The sequence below is a fragment of the Anarrhichthys ocellatus genome, unplaced genomic scaffold, assembly GCF_004355925.1.
Source record: "Anarrhichthys ocellatus isolate YVR2014 unplaced genomic scaffold, GSC_Weel_1.0 scaffold144, whole genome shotgun sequence".
In the NCBI taxonomy this organism is placed as follows: Eukaryota; Metazoa; Chordata; class Actinopteri; order Perciformes; family Anarhichadidae; genus Anarrhichthys; species Anarrhichthys ocellatus.
In genome coordinates, this window is record NW_022280174.1 from 324723 (window position 1) to 341004 (window position 16282).

Genomic DNA, 16282 nt, shown 5'->3' on the forward strand with positions numbered 1-16282 from the left:
ACTAACCATCCTTTTTTAAATGCACCCCCTTTTTCCACAGGTCCACCAGCAACCAACCCCAGCTTCCTTCTGACTCATCTTCCTCCACCCACCAGCTTTACTTTAGCCACAGCACTACCCCCAGCACGGCCTTTAGCATCCGCACGACCATCCCCCGTGCCACATACGCTCAGACAACAGATTCTCACAGGTAACTACATCGACCCTGCCCAACTCATTCATCCATCCACCTGCAATCCCCATATCCAGAGGGAATTAATCACCGCTTTCGGACCCATTGAACTCAAACAGCCACTCCCCACCTGATCAAAGGAACTCACCACGACTGAATTTGCCTACTCTTTTTCCCTATACCGTGATATCATCTGCTCTGTTTTCCCCGACCGCAGGGTTGGACGACTACATGGCACTTACTGTATATTCAACCTAGCCTTGCGGTTTGGCGGTAATGGGTTCTACACCTACCACTTCCTTTTCACATCCGAAGCCGCCGGTCGCGTGCAGCAGTTCAACCAGGGAACATACTGGGGAACACTCAACCCAGAACTGTACTGCAGAGTTTTTGCACAGCTCGTGCTTCTCTAAATTGCGAGCACTGTGGCGCACCCTCTCATCCGGCCTCCACATGCACCCTCGCAGCACCTCTGCCCCACCACCCCAGTTTCCCGCAAATGAAGCCCCCCCCGTTTACCGCAGCCTGCCTCCATTACTTCCCCCACCATCCATCACCCCTAAACCAGAAATCAACCAGCCACACACCTCCGGTGGTCCCCCCAGAGGTATGGACAAAAGAGGTAGACCAATCCTCTACCAGGGCGTGAGAATGGTGTGCAATAACTTCAACGACCTAGGATGCCAATCCTCCAGCTGCCGTTTTCTCCACACCTGCTCCTTCTGCGGGGGGGGGGGTCCACGCAAGACCAACCTGTCCCCATCAACCAACAAAGCACAGCAAGTGTAAGTACCCCAACACACCAATCAACATCCATGCCCTAGCTTCCGCCCTTAAAACTCACCCAGACCACCAGTTCACAAGCTTTCTCATCCAGGGTCTCACCCACGGCTTTCACCCAAGCGTGCAGGTGAAGCCAGAGTCTTCCTTCACTTGTAAAAATTTGCAATCGGCCATCTCCGAACCCCACACAGTCAACAAGCTCCTGGCTCAGGAAGTCAAAGACTCATATATGGTAGGCCCATTCACTAGCCCACCTTTCCCTTTATTTAGAATCAGTCCAATCAGCATCGCTACTAGAAAATACTCAGGCAAAAAGAGATTAATTATAGACCTCTCTTCCCCCCACGGTTCCACAGTTCCAAGCATTAACAGCCTAATCCCCAGCCCGGACTACTCCATGCAGTACACCACTATCGACCACGCGAATCCCTCATTCGCCGTGCCGGTCCAGGAGCCTGGTTGTCTAAAGCAGACATCACAAGTGCCTTTAAAGTACTTCCCATCCACCCCGACTACTGGCCCCTTTTCAGTGTCCTCTGGAAGGGTGCTTATTACTTCTCGGTGCGTCTAACTTTTGGGTGTAAGAGCAGCCCAAAAATCTTCGATTGCCTTTCCGAAGCACTCTGCTGGATCCTGATCAACGTCCATAAACTTCTGTATGTCATCCACCTCCTAGACGACTTCCTCACCGTCACGTCACCTTCCTCTCCCCCAGCACTCGGCCTCCACACTCTAACCGCCGTGTTCCAGGAACTCGGTGTTCCCCTCTCCGCAGAGAAAACCGCAGGTCCCAGTACATCCCTGGAATTCCTCGGCATCACCCGCGGCTCCGTCTCACTGCAAGCATCCCTACCTAACGAGAAAATCAACCGGATTTCAATAATCATCTCTAATTTCCTCCTGGCCCCCGAATGCACCAAACACCAACTCCTCTCGCTTTTAGGCCACCTCAACTACACCATCCGCATCATCCCCCAAGGCCGATCTTTCTTGTCACACCTCCTTTCAGTCGCCTCCTCCGTCACAAAGCCCTATGACCACGTCACACTCGACAAAGCTTGCAAGACAGAGCTAAAGCTATGGCACCAGTTCCTCTCCTCCTGGAATGGCATCTCTTTCTTCTACAACGAGCACATCACCAAGCCGGAAGACATCCAGCTGCACACAGACGCAACACCCTCAATCGGTTTTGGCGGCCTCTATGGCAACAAGTGGTTCTCAGCCCCATGGCCGCCCGAATTTGCATCCCTTCCTCCGTCAACAAAGACCATTGCCGTCTACTCGGACAACAGCGCCATCGTAGACATCATCAATAAAGGACGGTCACGTTGTCTAAACATAATGATGTTCATGCGTAGACTAACCTTGGTTTCAGCCCAGCACCAGTTCATCATCCGAGCCTCCCACATCCCAGGTCATTACAACTCCACTGCTGATTCACTCTCGTGTTTCTCATTTCAGAAATTCAGACGATTAGCACCAACCTCAGACCCTCTGCCGACTCCGGTCCCAACGTTTTCAGCCACCATCTTCAACTGACCCCGCAACTGGAACACCTAATCTCTGCCTCTCAAGATGCCATCCTCAACAGCGTCACCCCTCAAACACTCTCGTCGTACTTCACCGGATGGAAACACTTCAAAGCTTTCCACGCCTCTTTTAACCTTCCCTTCCCATCACTCGACATCCTTACCCTCACAAGCTTCATTACATTTTCCCATTCCCTCCTTAAGATAAAATCCTCCACTATAAGGGTATACATAAGCGGAATTAACTTTTTCACAAAACTGTCCTCAGGAACACCGTGCCCAGCCTCCACCCACTCGCATTTAGCGATGTTACTCAAAGGTCTCCGTAAAGCCGAACCACGGCCTATGCCTACACGTCTGCCCCTCACCTCGGACCTTCTCGCCCGTTGCATCCATACTCTCCACTCAGGCTACCGCTCTCCCTTCACGGCCAAAGTACTCGAGTCCATGTTCTTGCTGGCTTTCTTCGGCTTCCTTCGCTGCTCCGAGTTCACCGCTTCAAACTCCGACCACAATCCGTCACGTCATGCCACCATGTCCGACATCTCAATTCATCCTCCTGACACAGTCATTTATCACCTCAAATGCAGCAAGACCAACCAGTCCGGTCCGCCTCAGCCTATCTACCTCTTCCGACTAGACACATACCGTATGAACCCATCCGAGATTACTTAATCTCAAGATTAGCTGGCCAAACTTCTCCGCAAGATCCCCTTTTCATCACCGAAACAGCCAACGGGGCCACACAGTCCTGGTTCCACCACCACTTCCGCCGTATATATTAGCCAGATCAGGAATACCTCGGTCATTCATTCCGCATCGGTGCCGCCTCAGCCGCCTCGAGTCAAGGAATTCCAGACCACATCATTAAGATTCTTGGTCGCTGGTCTTCCACCGCGTACCTCTCCTACATCCGCTTCAACCTGAACGACATCAGAAACGCTCACAGGCATCTGTCCTCATGAAGCTATCTTTGGGGACTCTGCACCGCCAGAGCTTCCTAGAGATGGCCCCACCCAACAGTCTCCGTTCCCACCAGCCGCCGGACACCAACGGTCCCCTATCACATCCCTTCATCCCTCTACCTCGATCCCTACCCTACCTCCTTTCATCTCTCTACCTCGATCCCTACCCTACATCCCTCTACCCCTACCCTACATCCCTTCATCCCTCTACCCCTACCCTACATCCCTTCATCACTCGACCCCTTCTGCTTCCTGAACCTAACTATCATTCCATTATGCAATAAAAACTCTCGAAACTTATACTGTTATTGGTGTGGTCCTTGTTAGTGAAATTTAGTTTCATAAACTTAGTTCAGGAACAGGACCATGCCCAGAACACGGCTCATTTCCCCTGCACAAGTATTTAAGCTCAATAAACCTGTTCACTTCCTCTTCGACTCCGTTCTCTCATCCCTCCCCCCCAACCCCATTTTTGTTTTCCTATTGCTCTCTCTCTTGCAGGATTACAGGAATGACGGGGGACTCTGCACCGCCAGACCTTCCTAGAGATGGCCCCACCCAACAGTCTCCGTTCCCACCAGCTGCCAGACACCAACAGTCCCCCATCACATCCCTTCATCCCTCTACCTCTATCCCTACCCTACCTCCTTTCATCTCTCTACCTCGATCCCTCTACCCTACATCCCTTCATCTCTCTACCCATACCCCTACCCTACATCCCTCTACCTCTACCCCTACCCTACATCCCTTCATCCCTCTACCCCTACCCTTCATCACTCGACCCCTTCTGCTTCCTAAACCTAACTATCATTCCATTACGCAATTAAAAACTCTCGAAACTTACACTGTTATTGGTGCGGTCCTTGTTAGTGAAATGCTGATGACGCTGCTGTTTTCAAATATATAAAATTCAAAGCCTCGTGAAATGTTTTTTTTCTTTTTATTTGTTTTTGCAGCTGATACATGTAATTTATTCACTTACTGTACATCATTTAATCTCAAATCAGCATTTTGTGTTTCTCAACTGATTTTATAGAAATGTCTTTTTTACTTCTGTTTTTACCAATAATGCTAATCGTACAGCTTCAGAAAACGGTAACTTTTTTTGGCAGTTCAGAGATTATACCATGCAATTTCGATATGATTTGTTATTGTATATGATAAAATGTTGTTTTTACAACAACCTTTCCTTGCTAAAAAGGTATACAGGAAAATATGTTGGTGTTTCCCGTGTCTAATTTAGCGGTCATGAAACCTGATTGACACATTGTTTGGAATAGAGGGCAGTGGTGTGTGGAGGGCAGTGGTGTGTGGAGGGCAGTGGTTGTTAGATTGACTGGGAGAGACTGTATCATTTTACTGGTTCATTAAAAGTTGTGGCCACCAGGGGGCATCTATCAGAATGCACTCCAGATAAGATGTTCCTTTTGAGAGGTTTATTGACAGTACCAAGTAACCAAGTGAGTGTGTGGTTCTGAAACAGATATACATTAAATAATTAGTAAAACCTCTATATAAAGTAACAAGTCATTATACCATACAAGTCTACAATGCAACTTTACATGTCAGCATAGATGTATAGTAGATGCCTGATATGAATAAATACAAATCAGAAATAAGAGTGTAACTGAGGCATGATTTCTAAATCTTTGTACAAACATTGCTTTGTAAGTAACAAACATGCAAGATGAAAGACATCTTGCTGAATAAGCTGTAAAGTGTATACATTTCTAAGCAGAATCTCCCTTTCCTTCATTAGGATGAATGGCATGAATGAACTAGCAAACGTCATTTTCTGTACTTTATTCATCCATAAATATTGGCAATCTTACACAGATTTGAACTTTGCTTACATGTGCAGAGAACAAAGAAAAAGTGAACTCCGAACATTCACATAAACACCCTCACAGGCAATTCAGTATAATATAAAACACACATATAGTATATAATATAGTATAACAGAACATGTTTATTTATTGAGATAAATTGACCTTGTTTGTTCGGAAACCAATAGGGAAGTAAAGATCAGGAGACGTAAACATGAAGTGTAATTAGGAATAATGGTGTTGAATTAAGCTATGAGTTTTCACTGTTAATTTACAGGTCTCAATGAAATGTTGATGCCTCCATGACCAAGTTAAGCAAACCAGACTGAGGACAACTAAGAAAATATGGAAAAAGCATATATCTTGCACAGATATTATATTTTACACATATTACTGTGTGCATTCCATATTTCAAAAACAAATATTGACAATTTATTCTTTGTGGCTCAAGGGGAGGCACCGCCCTAGCGCCCTCTATTGACCAGCCGCCACTGGTTTTGAATGCCTCCTCGAGTTCTCTCTCTCTCCTTTGAAATTTGTTTTCTGATCAGCTTCTTCATGCAATAAAGCGGCGTAGAGCCATCAAAAAGGAGCCGGTGTCCAGGCTAGACAAAACATCTAGGTGCATGGCCCGTGTTGTCAGGCACTTCAACAGTATGCCCCATCTCTTCCCGTGGCAACGGCCGACCCTCACTGTGAAGGGCCCAAATAATCTGTGCCTGTGGAGTAAAATAAGGGCTTCAGCAGCCTCAGTCTGGACTGGGAGAGGTCTGCCGTCCTGGGCACAACTGGAATGGCGCTTCACCTCTGGCAGTCCGGTCAGGAGTGCTGATGGAGTTTCACAGCTTCACGGCCATGCAGAATCCAGTATTTGCGGCGCAGCTCTGCAAAGAGACGCTCTGATCCTGAAGGATGGAGGCCCTTGTCTAAGCCCTGAATGATGAGCTGGGTCACTTTATGTTCAGCACCACTGGGTGGATGGCATCTGGCTCTAGCTGGTCGCTGCGGCGGAGCCTTCCTCTAACCTGGATGAGACCCACAGCCTCATCATAGTCCGGGGCTAGGGAGAGCAGCCTAGGGCACACAAGAGGAACTCCTCAGGGAAATCTTCTGCAGGAAGACTGTCTTGATCTGCTGCCGCTCCATGACCTACTTTTACCAGACAGTTCAAACAGTGTCTTCCCTCGCGTGATGTCATCAGCTGAGCTGTTGACAGAGTGCATGTACCTCCAGGCCCAGACGTTAGCCTCGGCACGGATTCCTGTTTCTTTGGAGCCACCCTAAATTTGGCAGTTAGGAAAGACACTTCCACACGGCCATGTGAGTTCTCTGCATGCAGGGAGGCTACTGAGCCGTAAGCTTTCTCTGAATGATCAGCAAAGATGTTCAGGTCTCGCTGGAGGTTTGAAGTGTCCATCTCAGGGCCCAAAAAAGCAGCGAAGCAGTAAAATCTGAGACAGATGCTGCAACTCCTCCCACATCAGCCATGGCTTCAGCACATCATCAGGCAGTGATGGGTCGTCTCAATCTCTTTGCTTTCCCCATAAGTGCTGCACAAGGATCTTAGCCCGCATCGTGAAGGGGACAATAAAGCCCAATAGGTCGCAAAGGCGTGCCAAGACCCGGTATATATTCTTCATGGTGGGTTTGGGTCTATCCAGCATCCGATATTTATACCTCAAGATGTCTGAATTGCAAAGCCAGCGGAGCCACAGGGCGAGCTCTTGTGGGTCTGTGCCTGACTCGTTGAGCCACAACTCACTGTTTTCGGATCTGGCTTCTCTGGGCAGGCAACTGATGACCAGGGGTGTTATTGGCCCAATGGCATAGTTCAAATCCACCTGTAGCCAGCAATGTCGTCAGTTTTTTCTACCAGGTGACGGGCTTCTTCAACAGATGGGAGACTCTGCAGGATGTTGTCCACATAAAAAGAACCTGTCTATGGAAATACGGACATCCTCATCTGGCTGACTGTGGTCAAACACATGTTTCTGCAGCGAGAAAGTTGCACAGCAGGGGCTGCAGGTGGTGCCAAACGGAAGGACTTGCCATGTGTAGATGCTTGGAGGTTCCTCTTTCTTCAGGTCGCGCCACAAGAAGCAAAGGCTTGTCCTCAGGGAGCAGCCTCACCTGATCGCTGCTGACAGCAACGGTGTGGAAACGGAGGGTACGGGATTGTTTTCAATTGCTCTTTTGCGTATAAGGGAGACAACCTCAATGAGCTGCTGCTGCCTGGTCCCACTTTAAGTGGAAATTTCAGAAGATTCCAGCACAATGTGAAAGAACTCAACAATTCAGACACGCATGGAGGCAAGCATTTACCACATGTGGTGGAAGGGCATTCTTTGTGTTCCTGTTCCATGTTACAGCCCACTGTTAAAATGGGAGGGGGTCACATTTAGCCCCTTTGGGGGAGAGGTCGTCCTGCCGATCCGATGAACTAAGACACACACAGTTAATATCGGACTTCCTAGTTGGCATTTTCCGATGACTCACATGTCCAGAGAAAATCATCTCACCAATATTCACTCGCTGTCCTCATTCCACCCCCGGCAGCATTCAGCTGGTGCAGGCTGCACCAAGATAACACCTGGAAGTAATGCATCTGAGGTTGAGTGAAATCCACTGCTGGTACTGGAGCTGTGGAATTACGACACAAGCAGTTCAACAGACACCTGACTATAGGAACTCATCCGCTATTTGTGGTTTAAAAAAAATCCGATATGGCCGACATGAGGAGGAAATAGTCTCACCAACTTTTAAACTCCGACGGCACAAAGCTACTATAAGTTCCGTTACATGTTAATGATCACCAAAGGAACAATTTAAATGAAATGCATCACATGCTAATGATCATAAATTCTTGATGTCACAGATATCGTCACCACATTTCATCATGAGGAGTCAGAACTGTTACGGTCGGTTATTCTGGACCCATCCGCAGACACCGGGACGACAGGGTAGGTGAAATAAAAGGTTTTATTTAGTTGTTTGTGGAGCCGTGGAACATGCAGGTAGGAAGGTGAGGCGGTGTGAGTGGCGGCGGCTGGGCGGCGACATGGCACAGGAATCTTGAGGCAGAGGGAAAGCACAAGTTAGTTGCAAATTGAGAAAACTAAGTTAATTAACTCTAAGAAGAGGTAAAAGCTCAGCGGGACCGAGGCTGTAGCTACCACTGAGCTGACGAAACAATCTGGCGATGAGACTGAAGGAAGCCGGGGTACTTGAGCTGTCGGTGATGATGGTCTGATTGTTGGCAGGTGTGGAGATGAGCCCAGGTGCCGGATGATTGAAGCCGCGCCCATGCCACACACACACACACACAGAGAACAGAGGGGAGACGCCGAGACGAGCTGAGGTCACAGCGGAGCCGTGACAAGAACAGTAATAAAAGACATCTCTAATTATATTTAGACTGGTGAAAATAAAGAATTTGAATTAATCCAATCATAGTTCAGCTCTGTGAATTAAACTTAACTGTAAAAACGATCTAGGAGCGCACTGATCTGACTTTTTCAGTCCCGATTCTAATGGTGACACCTGGGCTTAGAGTCAATCGTTCTTAAGATAAAGGAAAGAAAATGTGGATGCAGCAGTATCAAATCTCATAAGAAGAGAGGAAAAAGGAAGCAATCAGTAGCCGTTTCCATCAAAATGTACCACAAATTTGAACCGAATTCTGAGAAAATCTGTAAAAGAAAATGAATGAATGCTTGTTTCCATACACTAGCGCAGAGGTCTTCAACAGGGGGTCCGCAAAATGTTTGGTTGATTAGACAATTACATTTTTTATTTATTTTTCTCTAAACATGAATCTGCCCATTATTTTAATAGTTCAGTATTGTATGTAAGCTAACAGGTATGTTTATAAATGGCAGTGGCACGGCCACCCTACTTTGCACGTTTAAAATAAAAACATGAATATATTAACCTGTGTATTATTTGAATAGCTTAGTATTGAATGCACAATAAAGAGGTATTCATGGTACTAGGCCTAGTTTAATATAAAACACAATGTTATACAATATATATAGTCCATATATAGCTCCATCTCTCTATCAGTTTGGGGGTCCTTGGCCTGAAAAACGTTGAAGACCCCTACACTAGCGTTATGCAATTTTTGCAATAAGCAGTACGCGGCTCCATTTCTCTGTAGGTGAAACCATTATACCATTGCAAAAGAAAAGGGCGCAACGTAATTAAAAACGCGGCAGTCGAACCTCAAAAGGTGAAAACGTGTCAATGAGAAAGATTACATCAAATCTGTGTGGAGCGTTTTTCCCTCTCTTCAATGGAGCAGAAGCTTCAGTGGACGTTGAAGTCACATGCTTCATGTACGTCATCGTTTATTCGCTCAATCTGTTTCCATTGCACTTCGCATTTTGCTTTTATTGACACATCAGCTTTTTCATTTCCAAATGTCCACGTTTCCACTCAGGTTTCTTTAAATGCAAATTGATAATGCGCATAAAAACAGGTGGATGGAAACGCAACTAATGACTTACCGTATCGTATTACTGCAGCCTGGGAAGAGCGTTTCACCGAGCACCATGATCGCCATCACAACACCAAGATAATTTCTGGAGCCCTGAAAATGAAACAAATGTCCAACACAGAATGAGGAACACCATCGTATTTGACCGGATGGTAGACATCTCCTGCGAACATAGAAGAATGTGATTGGAGTCTCTCTGTAGCTCACCTGTAGTATATTGTTTGGTGACGTTTGCCCTGCGTCACACTACAGGACGGAACAGCCAGTCCGAAGTCGATGAGCTTCACCCTGAGTGGCTGCGCTTTACTGTCCACCAGCATGATGTTGTCTAACTTTACGTCTGCATTGATCACTCCAATGGTCTTCAGGGCGTAAAAGGCTGTGGCCAACTGCAAGATAAGCAATGCCATTCAAAGGGTGGACGCACAGCATTTTGACGTTAGTGTTGTGTCTGATGCTACTGAGGGTGGGTACTGTACTGTGACCATACCTGTTAGACTATACTCCTGACGTCATGTAAATGCAGGGTTTTGACATCTCTCTGGTACTCCCACAGAGTCATTTCCAGCAACTCAAAGGCGAGAGCAGTTGTATTGTTCCTCAGTGGGAAGGAGTCAATGAACCCGACGATGTTACACTGGTCCAGGTTCTTACACTTTAACTCGTTCAGGACAGACAACTGGGGAACACAAGTGTGAGGAGTAGTTGTTGACACAAGCTTTAATCTCAGGAGAAAGATTTTTGATATTTAGATAAAAGCGATATAAACATGCTGATGTGTAATTACTTCATTGTTGAGGCTTTCTCGCTGAATTGAGGGATCTTTACAGCAACAGTCTCGTTGGTGTCCTCTTTGACACATTTGAGCACTTCTCCGAAGGCTCCCCGTCCCATTAATTTCTGCAGCGTATAGTTGCTGGGGAGGAGGTCGCCTTTGTTTAGGACATGAATATATGGATTGTATGAGAACCACATTACACACACAATGAGACGGCAGTAGAAGTGAGAGTTCACTTACACTTTGGTTGTTTCATCACATCTTTAACAGTTTTCTTGAAGAATATCCAACTTTCAATATGAGAAATTTTGAAAAAAAGAGCAGCAGCACATGCTTTCTGTTCATAAACGCATCTTCATATTGTATCTTGAAGTTCTCACATACTTTTTCTACATGAGGGAGAAACAAACTGACTTACCAGCATCACGAAGGATTTGTCGAGTCGATCAGTCGAGTTGGTTCGATTTGTCGACAGGTTGGTTTCGTTAGGAGATCAATATGTCTTCTCTGTCCACTTGTTAACAATAAAATGACAAACTGACAAGCAGCAGCAGAACTTGTGTGACATCAGTTCTAGAACATCAGGATGATGCGATGTGTTCTGTCTATGTGCCAATAAACATGGTTCTGAATATGCTAATTAGGTACAAGTACATTTTGATTTATTTTATATGTTTATCAAAAAAGTCTTTGTTTACTGAGGGAATAAATCAAGTGAGAAGTAGAGTCATTTTCTCATATACTCCTATACAATCAGACCTTTTGAAACCAGAGGAGTGACCCCCTGATGGATAGTAGACAGAATGAAAGTTTAATGTTCATATTGTGTTTTATTGTCTTGCTGCAGATTTCAGCCTGATAGTAAGGGCCACCTACAGCTGTGGTTGGTCCAAGTGTGTAGAGAAGAGAGACAGATCCCACCTCTACAAACACTGTCTATTGTGTGTGTAATAGTATGTGACACAGTGCTCTTAAAGTCAATTTCAAAAAGCCCTCACTGAGGCTATTAGAGTAAAAAGCTGAAATGTAATGTCAAAATGATGGTTAACAAAAAGAGAAATATGCTCTGGATCCATATCGGTGTGAATTGTTTGTCAAGTGTTGAACTCATTTGCTAAAACAATAAGTGCAGAATGCATTAATTAAAATGATTTGGTTTATTAGCAACTACACAAGTTAGCGTTGCAACTGTCAAAGATGCGGTCAAGAAACTTCACAGATGTGTAATTGAGATCAAATGAAGGTCGAGTTCAAAGATGGGTGTGGTCTGAGCAAGGCACCGGAAGTAGAGGGGATAGGAAGTGGGGTTGGGTCATTGCCCCCTCCCCCATACATCATGCCCCTTGTTCAATTTTGCATCTCAGCTGATGATCTCTAGTGTTATGTCACAGCCTTATGCTAAAATTGTGTAATTGTATTTCCTCAACAATCGCAATCCCTCAATACCCCATAGTGACATCACTTAAAAGGGACTTGAGAAATGCTTGACAGTATATTAAAAAGAAAATTATTCAGACCCATCACTCAGTTATTAGTTGAAGCACCATGGCAGCGGGTATGACGCAAGGAGCTATGCATACATGGAGTTTGGGCTTTTCTGCCATTCGCTGCAGGTCCTCTCAAACTCTGGCAGGTTGGATGGACAGCCATTTTAAGGTCTCTCCAGAGATGTTCGATTAGGTTCCAGTCCGGGCTGTGACCTGGCCACTCAAGGACATTCAGACTTGTCCCTAAGCCACTCCTGTGTTGTCTTGGTTGTGAGCTTTGGGTCATTGTCCTGTTGGAAGGTGAACCTTCAGCCCAGTGTAAAGTCCTGAGTTTTCTGGACCAGATTTTCAGAGGAGATGTATGTGCTTCGCTCTATTCAGCTTTCCCTCAACCTTGACCAGGCCCCCAGTCCCTGCAGCTGAAAAACACCCCATCATATTGCCCAGATGATTTTTGTCTGGCCACTCTGCCATGAAGGCCTGATTGGTGGAGTGTCGCAGTGATGGTTGACCTTCTGGAAAACTACTCCCATCACTACTCAGGATTTCATGTGCTCAGCCAGAGTGACCATCAGCACCAAACTTCTTCCATTTAAGAATCACGGTCACCACTGTGCTCTTGGGAACCTTAAACTCAGCAGAATTGTTGTAGCATTTCTTGCATCGTGCCTCGACGCGGTCTGAGCTCTGCAAGCAGTTTCTTCCCCCTCACAGCTTGTTTTTTCTCTAATATGCATTGTCAGCCATGAGGCCTTATATAGACGGACAGCTATGTGCTTTTCCAAATCATGTCCACTCAATTGGAATTAGGTCAGAGATGATCAAGAAAAAGTGGAGGCACCTGATCTAATTTAGGATTTCAGTTATTTAAGTTGTTTCATTCTGCTGGGCAACAATTTCGACACACTGGAAGGGGCGGTTCACACATTTCACACATGAAGGCCAGTTTACTGGTCATAGTGAGCACTACACAGCTTGTGAAAAGTTCCAAGTCTCAGAAAATATACCCGTTGGTGTCATAATGATCGGGGTTAAAGGGAAACGTATTGCTGATACATCAAAATCTAAATAATGTGGGAGAAAATACGATTCCCTTTAAAACGTAATTAACAATGCAGTTTAGTTGTATGGGAACATCATTTTTAGGAGGCTGTTGCCTGGCAAGCAGGGTTGAATAAAATTAGATTTGTTCCATTATGGGCCATGTGGTAGTCATGGCCCATAATGGAACAAATCATGGTAACCCTCAATTTACAGAACTCTTGCAAGATGGTTGAGGTTCAGCATTAACATCGAATGGTTAAGGTTAGAGCCCCCCAACAACAGGTTTATCCAGTCATACTGGAACATTTTGATCTGAGGTAAAATTACATAATCAATGTGTGAAAAAACAACCCCTATGATAGTTAGCCCACGGACTACAGCCACCTCGCCCGGACCAGGGAAACCGGGGCACCCTCCCGGAGCCAGACCCAGGAGGGGAGCTCGTAGGCGAGCGTCTGGTGGCCGGGCCTTTGCCCATGGGGCCCGGTCGGGCTCAGCCCGAATAAACACCATGGAGAAGCCACCCTGTGGACCCACCACCCGCAGGGACAAGCATCGGGGTCGGGTGCTATGCAGACAGGGCGGCAGGTCGGGCGGGAGGCCCGGGCATGCCGATCGCCGGCGGCATAGACTAGCTCTAGGGACGTGGAACGTCACCTCGCTAGCGGGGAAAGAGCCGGAGCTGGTGCAGGAGGTGGAGCGATACCAGCTAGAAATAGTTGGACTCACCTCCACACACAGCGTTGGCTCTGGAACCAAGCTCCTGGAGAGGGGTTGGACTTTGTCCTTTTCCGGAGTTGCCCAGGGTGAGAGGCGCCGGGCGGGAGTGGGGATACTCACGAGCCCCCGGCTGAGCGCCGCTGTGTTGGAGTTCTCCCCGGAGAGCGAGAGGGTCGCCTCCATGCGCCTACGGGTTGCGGGGAGCAAGGCTCTGACTGTGGTTTGTGCTTATGCACCAAACAGCAGTTCAGAGTATCCGGCCTTCTTGGAGTCGGTGGGAGGGGTCCTGGAAAGGGCGCCGCCTACCGACGCCATAGTTGTCCTGGGGGACTTCAACGCTCACGTGGGCGATGACGGAGAAACCTGGCGGGGGGTGATTAGGAGGAACGGCTTGCCCGATCTGAACCCGAATGGTGTTTCGTTATTGGACTTCTGTGCTTGCCATGGTTTGGCCATAACGAACACTATGTTCGAACATAAGGTGGCTCATAAGTGTACCTGGTACCAGAACACCTTAGGCCGGAGATCAATGATCGACTTTGTAATCGTATCATTTGATCTGCGGCCGTATGTCTTGGACACTCGGGTGAAGAGAGGAGCAGAGCTGTCAACTGATCACCACCTGGTGGTGAGTTGGATCAGATGGCAGGGGAACCGGTCGGAAAGACCCGGCAAACCCAAACGTGTAGTGAGGGTGAACTGGGAACGTCTGGCGGAGGACCCTGTCCGGGAGGTCTTTAACTCCCACCTCCGGAAGAACTTCTCACACATCCCGAGGGAGGTTGGGGACACGGAATCCGAATGGACCATGTTCAAAGCCTCTATTGTGGACGCGGCCGCTAGGAGCTGTGGCCGGAAGGTCATCGGTGCCTGTCGTGGCGGCAACCCGAGAACCCGGTGGTGGACACCGGAGGTGAGGGAAGCCGTCAAGTTGAAGAAGGAGACCTTCAAGGCCTGGTTGGCCCAGGGGTCTCCTGAAGCAGCTGACAGGTACCGGCAGGCCAGAAGGGCTGCAGCTGCGGTGGTCGCGAATGCTAAAACTCGGGCATGGAGGAGTTCGGGGAGGCCATGGAGAAGGACTTTCGGTTGGCCTCAAGGAGGTTCTGGCAAACCAGCCGACGGCTCAGGAAGGGAAAGCAGGGCTTACCCCAGGCTGTTCTCAGCAGGGGGGGGGGGGGGAACTGCTAACCCGGACGGAGGACATCGTCGGGCGGTGGAAAGAGCACTTTGAGGAACTCCTAAACCCGACCAACATGTCCTCTGCAGAGGAGGCAGCGCCTGAGGACCCAGGAGGAGGCTCACTCATATCCCTGGCAGAGGTCGCTGAGGTAGTCAAAAAGCTCCTTGGTGGCAAGGCGCCGGGGGTGGATGAGATCCGCCCTGAGATGCTGAAGGCGCTGGACATGGTTGAGCTGTCCTGGATGACACGCCTCTTCAATGTCGCATGGGGGTCGGGATCAGTGCCCATGGAATGGCAGACCGGGGTGGTGGTTCCCATCTTCAAAAAGGGGGACCGGAGAGTGTGCTCGAATTACCGGGGTATCACACTACTCAGCCTCCCGGGGAAGGCTTATGCCAGGGTGCTGGAAAGGAGGCTCCGACCGCTTGTCGAACCTCAGATTCAAGAGGAGCAGTGCGGATTCCGTCCCGGCCGTGGAACAGTGGACCAGCTCTTTACCCTCGCAAGACTACTGGAGGGGTTCTGGGAGTTTGCCCAACCAGTCTACATGTGCTTTGTGGACTTGGAGAAGGCTTTCGACCGGGTCCCTCGGGGGGTCTTGTGGGGGGTGCTGCGGGAGTATGGGGTGCCGGACCCGCTACAACGGGCGATCCGGTCTCTGTACGACTGCAGTAGGAGCTGTGTCCGCATTCTCGGCAATAAGTCAGACACGTTCCCGGTGGGTGTTGGCCTCCGCCAGGGCTGCCCTTTGTCACCGGTCCTGTTCGTGATTTTCATGGACAGGATATCTAGGCGCAGCCTGGGGGCGGAGAACGTCAGTCTCGGGGGTCTCGGGATCGCTTCTCTGCTATTTGCAGATGATGTGGTCCTGTTAGCCTCCTCGGATCATGACCTCCAGCATTCACTGGGGCGGTTTGCAGCCGAGTGTGAAGCGGCGGGGATGAGAGTTAGCACCTCCAAATCTGAGGCCATGGTTCTCTGCCGGAAACCGGTGGATTGCTCCCTCCAGGTGGGGACGGAGTGCCTACCTCAAGCGAAGGAGTTCAAGTATCTCGGGGTCTTGTTCACGAGTGAGGGTAAGATGGAGCGGGAGATCGACAGACGGATTGGTGCAGCAGTAAAGCAGGCGCTGCACCGGACCGTCTTGGTGAAGAGGGAGCTGAGCCGGAAGGCAAAGCTCTCAATTTACCACTCGGTCTACGTTCCTACCCTCACCTATGGTCACGAACTCTGGGTCATGACCGAAAGGACAAGGTCGCGGCTACAAGCGGCCGAAATGAGTTTCCTCCGTAGGGTGGCCGGG

The 16282-nt window shown here is 48.4% G+C and overlaps 1 long non-coding RNA gene across 2 annotated transcripts; it reads right to left on the minus strand.

Annotated features, from left to right (window-relative positions):
- Window positions 1-4274: 4274 nt before the first annotated feature.
- LOC116400066 (uncharacterized) lies at window positions 4275-10148 on the minus strand. 2 transcript variants are annotated; one of them, XR_004213884.1, is made up of 5 exons: window positions 9978-10148; window positions 9781-9863; window positions 8449-8521; window positions 7795-8346; window positions 4275-7715 (listed from the first exon to the last, which is right to left on the minus strand). It is a non-coding gene; the product is annotated as an uncharacterized LOC116400066 (long non-coding RNA). The 2 variants fall into 2 exon arrangements; XR_004213883.1 differs by having other exon boundaries at window positions 4275-8346.
- Window positions 10149-16282: the final 6134 nt, after the last annotated feature.